Below are 8,250 nucleotides of genomic sequence, written 5' to 3'. Positions count from 1 at the left end.
ACAGCGGAGACAAGAACTTTTACTTGTATGCTCTACAAGAGCCCATGACAAGGGCAATATTTCGAGTACCCGTCGTCAGGCTCTTTTCTACACGACGAAGAACATTCTCTTCAAAATCTAGAACGCAGCATGTCTGTCGGGCATGACAATCAACTCTCGGCGTATCAGTTTATCGCAGCCGTTGTTCTAGTGGGACGAAAATGATATTTGATATTATAATTACAAGAGGGACAGACGGCGGCACAATCTTCTCAGATTGCATGCGCGTCCTGGAGTGAGAGGAACGTATTTTATATCCAAAAAGTACGTTTCCGGACATGGATTTCCTGTCAAAACTTTATCTAGTAAGCCCTACCTAAAACCCCTAGAAGTCTGGAATAGAAATTTTGAAACAACCTGTAGGATCAAGTTGCATTTATTCAACAACTGTTTCATTTCGAATTGTAAAAAATTGTTATTTTCATTAGACATTATTTACATATTTATTCAGTACATTTTATTCGTGTTCGGCGGTATGCACAGCGATCTACAGTTGTGATGTCACCGGTGTGGTTCTGCTTTATTCCGTTCTGGCTGTGGTGCAGCATCCAGTGGTGTCGCTAATGAAATTGCCGTGACTGACGCTCCGTGTTTTATAGGGTAAAGCAAAGACTGATGATTGTGGTGTCATAAGTGTAACTTGTTACTAAGCCATAAACATCAGTGGTTCCCTTCAATGACAATAACTTTCAATGTCCGATTCCTTTCCACATTTTTTTTAAAATTTCACTTTTGGTCTTTTGTTATTCTGCATGTCATGTATTTTAGATTTTAATTGGTTGCTAGAGAGTCACATATTGAATATTCCGATATGCGCCGTATGCCTACAATTAGTATCAGCTGCTTGAAACACTGCAGCTACGACTCTCTTGTTAGAAATGTGTAACTGATGTGACTGATAATATTTGTAGTGTAACTGCAATGATCCATTATATCGATGTTACAGGCATGAAGGTTACTAGTTCCTCGTAACCGTAACAAACATCCCTGCTCATTTTCTTCCACATTTACATTTCTTTATGTTGTTGGTCTATTTTTAATTCTGATATTGCCATACTATGTTGTTTTTCAACATTTTGGCTGAAATTTACATACTGCGTTATTTAGATTTGTGTCACGTCCGTTGTTCATACTCCTGTAGCTTTATAATGTTGCAGCTACACCGTAGTTAACTCAGCTTTATTCATTTAATAACATTTTTTCCTTATATACATAAAAGAATGGTACCGCACTCTTTTTTTAAACGTTAGTCATACAAAAATTATCATAGGCATTACTGTCACTAACACCACCTGCGCCACCTACTGATGAGATTGTTTACCTGACACAATAATGGTCTGGGCACTGGTGGTTTTACTGAATAGAATAGGAAGTGACCAGGTACGAGTTATAGTTTTCTGTAGGTGTATTTCTTAAACTGTAGTGGCAGGAGTCTAGCAGCTAGAGCACTAGGTGCCAGCCCTCTAAGTGTAGGGTTCAATACTGTGTTGGAAGTAGAGCGGTGAGGGGGGGGGGGGGGGGGGGGAAACTTGTACCTAGTTCCAGCCCCTCCTAGACGGCCCCAGGGCTCCTAACTTGGAATCAAATGAGTACTGGGGATCCCTCTCTTCTCTACATGTAGTCAAGCAAACATCCCGGTCATGGACTTGCGCCACAGACTTTCCTTTTTTTATGTTTCTCAGCTTAGATGCGTTATTCCAGTATATTCCTATTAGTATCTTCTATTGTACCTTACACGCCACAGGTCTGATGGTGGAGTTTCCTCGTAGGTCTCCATGAGATGACACCTGAAATTATTTTGCTGATCTTGACAAATGTTTTACCATTTACTGCCAATATGGTCGCAGGTGTTCTTAGAGTATGTTTGTGAGAAAAGGTACCTTTATTTCTTATCAGTCTAAAAAAAGAGGTAATTGTGTAAGCGCCGGCCGAAGTGGCCGTGCGGTTAAAGGCGCTGCAGTCTGGAACCGCAAGACCGCTACGGTCGCAGGTTCGAATCCTGCCTCGGGCATGGATGTTTGTGATGTCCTTAGGTTAGTTAAGTTTAACTAGTTCTAAGTTATAGGGGACTAATGACCTCAGCAGTTGAGTCCCATAGTGCTCAGAGCCATTTGAGCCATTTTTGTAAGCTTCCGAAGCCACAGTCAGTTTTCTAGTTTTCTAGGTACATGACATATAATTTGAAATAGCAACCAGCCACCAGTAAGGTATAAGAAAGGAATTAAATCAAACCATTTCCTGTTTCTGATTCTTACTCAGTTTTTTGAATTTTGTACTGGGATTTAGTTTTTCAGTCGTTATTAGTTTTGTGCAGTGGTGTATATTTATGTGCTACGTAGTCGACGTGTATTTCTTTTCAATATTTTAAAATGTCAACAGACAGGAACGCGCACTATATTAAGTTATGTTAAATTCTAGGAAAACTAGTGAAACTTTATAGCTTTTGGAAGTTATTTGGAAACTATGTGTGACAAAATCTCTCGCTAGCAATGTGAGAGCAAATATTTCTAAATTCCGGTTACCAGCGTCGTCCTTGTATTCTAATCTACAAGAGCCTTAGCTACCCTACTTTTGAATACGAATATATCTTTGCAAATTACTTTCGATATATCTGATAGCAATTAATGTAAACTGCGTCTGGGTATCTCTGAATAAGATTCGGTGTAAAGTATGATTATCAATAATAAGCGAAATGGCCTTGTCATGAAACATAACACGCAATGGAAAACTGTTGTGTGTCGAAAATATGCACCTTTAGCGGAACATTTCTAGTGAATTTACATTGAAATTTTGTAAATGAAAACTGTTTCTAATTTTCTCTCAAAAATTTGGTTTAGGCCCTACAAAAGATTTTTACCTTCGAAACGGATAGCTCGGCTCTAATCAGTCTGCATAAAGCGAATATGTGAAGTGCTTACTAAGAGGAAAACTGCTTTATCTGACTTTAGGTTGCTTTCGTAAATTAAACTTCTGTTTTCTTTCTAAATATGCAACTAACTGTCGACGCAACAGTTCGAAGTGCGACAATGCAATTTTTACCAGATGTACCTTTAATTCAACACTGAAGATTAGCTTCCGTGAAATGTTTGCAGATGAATAAAAAGTTTATTTAGAAAGTATATTAAGGTCGTTTTTATGATATAGAAATTACTCAAACTAACAAGAACTACGATCTTTCCTTAGCATTCTCATACATCGTAAAAATTACTTTTACACACAATATTCAAATTGCGTAACATTTACTCTGTGACTGTCTTAATGAGATACGTTTAACTAACAATGGAGGGAAAAAGAGAATTGCTGGTAATGGAAACATGAGTGATAATTAATAATGGATACGAACAGGTAGATACTGTTAAGTACAAGCCGGCCGAAGTGGCCGTGCGGTTAAAGGCGCTGCAGTCTGGAACCGCAAGACCGCTACGGTCGCAGGTTCGAATCCTGCCTCGGGCATGGATGTTTGTGATGTCCTTAGGTTAGTTAGGTTTAACTAGTTCTAAGTTCTAGGGGACTAATGACCTCAGCAGTTGAGTCCCATAGTGCTCATAGCCATTTGAACCTGTTAAGTACAATGAAGTACGTATTTGCACTACTGTATTTACACAGCTAACGTCTGCAACAAATAACACTCAATGCAAATTACCTTCTCTTGCAGCAGTGTTGTCTCACTATAAATTCTTTCAAAAATCATTCTTTATGCTCATTCATACAGCACGGAGCATCTCGAATTATAATTCCTCTGCGGCACGTCCACCAGCTAAGCTCCTCATTCTGCGACGACACAACTCTCTCTCTCTCTCTCTCTCTCTCTCTCTCTCTCTCTCTCCGTCTTGCCCAAGCTCTCTATTCAGCAATACAGCTTCTTGTAGAAACAGAATAAGAATTACTCACGTGTTAATGTATGGAAAGACGCTTATAGTGGCAAACCTATCAAACATACTGTCACGAAACATACTGTTAGCAAATATACTGTCACTTCTCATGATGTATACGTCTTTCATAACCATTTCTCAAGATAATGTACACCTTTCAAGTACTCCCCATGTTTTACGACAGCACACACATTCAACAACCACTGCACATGACAACATGACATCACTCCGGCAGGTAGAGATGTACTGCCATGGTAGAGTATATGGCTTTGAATGACATTGGCTCAGTAGAATGCATGCAGTTGGCTTTTGGACATGAATGCCTCGCAGAAAGTCATTGTTCACATCGGAGGATAAAGCTGCACGTCCTCAACTCGGCAGACAACACACAACCTTGACTGCAGCTGACTGGAAGCGTGGAGTGTGGTCCTACAGGTCACGTCTTTGGTTCTTTTCAAATGATCCAATGCGTCGAACGCACCGACGGCTCAATGAGACGTTTCAGCTGCAGGCTTTGCAGTGTCTAGTTCAGATCACACATCATATTTTTCTGTTTAGGGGAAATTTTTCGTACCAGGAGTTGGGAACACTCATTCAGATGACAGTGATAATGAAAAAGGACGTTTATTTCAAAGTTCTCGGTTTTCTATCTTATTCATCTCCACGATGACTAGACCACAGACATTCTCAAATGGCTGTGAGCACTATGGGACTTAACTTCTGAGGTCAGCAGTCCCCTAGAACTTAGAACTACTTAAACCTAACTAACCTAAGGACATCACACACATCCATGTCCGAGGCAGGATTCAAACCTGCGACCGTAGCGGGCACGCGGTTCCAGACTGTAGCGCCTAGAACCACTCGGCCACCCCGGCCGGCTGCACAGACATTCTCGTCTTCCCATATGACAACTGCAGTGGATTGAGCCTGATGAATACGTCTCTGGTTTGACGGACACAAAGGCATCATATCACTAAATCATACGATTTTAATCTCATAGAAAATGTCTGGCACTGTTCGGACCGGCAGGTGAAACGCAGCAATTACACTGTCAGGTCACATTAATATCAGAACCTTTAAATCCTGCTGAATCTTTGGTGCACGGAGCACTGGGAGGCGTGCAGAAGAGAGTCAGTGAGGAACTGGAAGGTATCGACAGGTAGGTGGAGCCATGAAGGTCAATGGCGCGAACAGCCAGATCGATGTGGTGCCACAGGGTCTCAATTGGGTTTAACTACGTGGAGTTTGTTGGCCAGGGACGTACGGTAAACCCTTCCTGGTGCTATTCACTTAAAACTTCCGCACTGACAGGCCGTGGTCGATTTTTGAAACTCTCTCCTGACGTTTCGTCACTGGTGAACTGCAAAGAGAACTGGATGAAGCGCTGATTATATAGGCAGTGCGGAGGGTGCCACTGTCCATCACGTGGTGTCGGCTATGAGACTGTCTCTGGTAATGCCAACATTCTCGATTGAAAGTGATGGATTGTCATGTTTCCGGTGCAACGCTGACATCCAAATTTTATCCAGTTTCACACTTTCCTCTTCCCTTTAAAATTATTACGGTGCTTATCAACTTCGATAGTCTCTCTGCATATGCGCGCATAAAAGTAGGGCGTTTTATATGTAACGCGCGTCTCGCTGAATTTTATTTCATGATTACCTCCCTAGTAAACATGTTCTGCTACGACCATTTATCAGTGTGACCCAGGCGGCAATTCCACTTATGTTCAACAAGATGGGTGTTCACACTTCCCTTTGTGGTAGTGATATAAACCTGTCAACAACTACAAGGACTTTTATATACCCCAGTGTAGGCAAAGGACGTTTTGCATCTTTCGCCTCTCTTAGATATTCTTTTATTTTCCTGGTCGGTCTGAAAATAGTTTCCACCACATACTTCCTTAACGTTTTCCCAATGCGATTCGTGACCTTGCTAATGAACGGAAGAAAAACCTTGCCGTTGGGAGGTTGTTGTTCGTCGCTGCTCCTGATTCTCTGCCTAGAGCGAAGTGCTCGATCTATCTCCTTGCTAGAATAGCGATTCTTCACGAAAGTCGACTGTAGATGTTCAGTCTCATCTTTTAAATAATCAGGTTCACAAATTTTGTACGCCCTGTCTACCAAAGTTTTTGTCCAGAGTGGTGGTTTGAATCATTATGCAGATAACGTTCAGTATGCATGGCCTTTCTGTACACCTTGTGGCCTAACGTTCCGTCCCGTCGTTTAATCATAGACATATCCAGAAAATCCAGTTACCCGTTACTCTCCGTCTGCATAGTAAATTGGATTTTCGGATTAATGCTGTTTAGATGTGTTAGGAAGGCATTCAGCTCCACTGCTCCGTGTGTCCATACCACGGAAGTGTCATCGACATAGCGATACCATCTGGCTGGTCTCTTACTCGCCGTCTTCAACGCCCATTGTTCAAACGTCTCCACAAACAAGTTAGCCACAGCAGGACTAATAGGACTGCCCATATCCACCCCGTCATTCTGTTTGGTGAGGCACTGTTGGAATAATGCCACAATACAGACAACATTAGAATGTTGTCTGTATTCAACAAAAGCTGCCCATATCCACCCCGTCATTCTGTTTGGTGAGGCACTGTTGGAATAATGCCACAATACAGACAACATTAGAATGTTGTCTGTATTCAACAAAAGCTGCTTCATATATAGCACATCGTGATGCAGGTAGATTTAGTAAATGTAAAAATGTCAGTCTTGAAATAGATGAAATTTTTGTAAAGCAGAAAATCAATTATCCTGTAGAACTAATAATCATGAATCAATCTAAAATGCAATCTGATGTTTCGATAAATATTTAGTCACATGGAGGGAAAATTTTGAATGCATCTTCTTTTCCACGACTCACGCCCCGTCCTCACAGCTTTTCTTCTGCCAGTACCTCGTCTCCTACCTTCCAAACTTTACAGAAGCTCTCCTGCGAACCTTGCAGAACTAGCACTCCTGAAAGAAAGGATATTGCAGAGACATGGACGGGGCGTGAGTCGTGCTTGGGTAGCTCAGTTCGTAGAGCACTTGCCCGTGAAAGGCAAAAGTCCCGAGTTCGAGTCTCGGTCCGGCACACAGTTTTAATCTGCCAGGAAGTTTCATATAAGCGGACACTCCGCTGCAGAGTGAAAGTCTCATTCTGGAAACTTCCCCCCAGGCTGTGGCTAAGCCATGTCTCCTCAATATCCTTTCTTTCAGGAGTGCTAGTTCTGCAAGGTTCGCAGGAGAGCTTCTGTAAAGTTTGGAAGGTAGGAGACGAGGTACTGGCAGAAGTAAAGCTGTGAGGACGGGGCGTGAGTCGTGCTTGGATAGCTCAGTTGGTAGAGCACTTGCCCGCGAAAGGCAAAGGTCCCGAGTTCGAGTCTCGGTTTGACAAACCACTTTAATTGCACTTTCAACTTATACATAAGAATAATTAAAAATAAAAAAGAAAACGGAAATTTCTATTAAAAATAAACTCTTCTAGAGCCCTTGTTAAAAACAAGCTTAAATATATTGGTAGACAAATTGTAAAATTATTTTAAAAAATAATTCTTGGTTTTATGTGAATCAGGTTGCAAATGTTTTATGATATGAACGTCCTCAAGGTACTATAAAACTTTATGTTGATGAAAATTATTGGAAAACATTTTAAAATTCCAGCAGCACTAAATCTCAGATAACTAAAAAGAAGTTCATCTCCATTTATCTACACGTAATACAAATGTAAGACTTAGAGTCATATGTTTCATCTGCTCATCAAGAGAAGTTATAGTGGTATGAGTAAGGACAATTTTTTCATTAAGATGTTTTGCCATGACATAAATATTGAGTTGTGTTAGAATACTTGTATATTCAACTTCTGTGACAAGATCTTATAACATTCTCTAAATATGGCTTAGTAACAGCATGTGCTATGTGACGATCAGTTTGGCTTTAGGAAAAGTAAAGGGACGAGAGAGGCAATTCTGACGTTACGGCTAATAATGGAAGCAAGCCTAAAGAAAAGTCAAGTCACTTTAATAGGATTTGTCGACCTGGAAAAAGCGTTCGACAATATAAAATGGTGCAAGCTGTTCGAGATTCTGAAAAAAGTAGGGGTAAGCTATAGGCAGAGACGGGTCATATACAATATTTACAACAACCGAGAGGGAATAATAAGAGTGGGCGATCAAGAACGAAGTGCTCGTATTAAGAAGGGTGTAAGACAAGGCTGTAGCCTTTCGCCCCTACTCTTCAATCTGTACATCGAGGAAGCAATGATGGAAATAAAAGAAATGTTCAGGAGTGGAATTAAAATACAAGGTGAAAGGATATCAATGATACGATTCGCTGATGACATTG

At 40.9% G+C, this 8,250-nt stretch overlaps 1 non-coding gene across 1 annotated transcript; it reads left to right on the top strand.

Moving 5' to 3' along the window:
• Positions 1-7,228: 7,228 nt before the first annotated feature.
• Trnas-cga (transfer RNA serine (anticodon CGA)) lies at positions 7,229-7,303 on the top strand. Its single transcript has one exon. It is a non-coding gene; the product is annotated as a tRNA-Ser (tRNA).
• Positions 7,304-8,250: the final 947 nt, after the last annotated feature.

The sequence above is a fragment of the Schistocerca serialis genome, chromosome 7 (assembly GCF_023864345.2).
Source record: "Schistocerca serialis cubense isolate TAMUIC-IGC-003099 chromosome 7, iqSchSeri2.2, whole genome shotgun sequence".
In the NCBI taxonomy this organism is placed as follows: domain Eukaryota; kingdom Metazoa; phylum Arthropoda; class Insecta; order Orthoptera; family Acrididae; genus Schistocerca; species Schistocerca serialis.
This window is presented reverse-complemented; position numbering and strand designations above follow the sequence as displayed.